The sequence below is a fragment of the Octopus bimaculoides genome, chromosome 6, assembly GCF_001194135.2.
Source record: "Octopus bimaculoides isolate UCB-OBI-ISO-001 chromosome 6, ASM119413v2, whole genome shotgun sequence".
NCBI lineage: Eukaryota > Metazoa > Mollusca > Cephalopoda > Octopoda > Octopodidae > Octopus > Octopus bimaculoides.
The window spans coordinates 23,950,745-23,951,234 of NC_068986.1; positions in this window are offsets into that span (position 1 = coordinate 23,950,745).

Here is a 490-nt window from a genome sequence, read left to right on the forward strand (position 1 = left end):
TATATATAAGCATAGACAGATATATACATGTATATGCATAGCGATACAGACATACATATTCTTATATATGTGTATATATGTATATATTGTGTACATCTGTAAGTAAATATAGTTATGCAACACAAACCTATATTGGTTCCAAATATACAGAGACTGACGACTTTAAATATAAATAACATTGCAGGTAGTGAGTTTAATTCAGTGCATTGAAGCTGTGAGCCACTGATTGGTAGGAGGTAACAACAGAGCTATTCACACACTGTGATGTGGAAATTTTCCTTTTGAACTCACAAATTATTTAAAAGAGAAAACAATCAGCATGAACACGCTTTGTAAAATTGGACGTCCAACAAGAACAAATGTAGAAAAAAAAAAAATTTTACGTCAAGCACACGAGTACACATGCATATAAACAGTGTCACGTACATCCACACACACACACACTCTCTCACACATACACGCGCACATATGTGCGTATATATATATATAT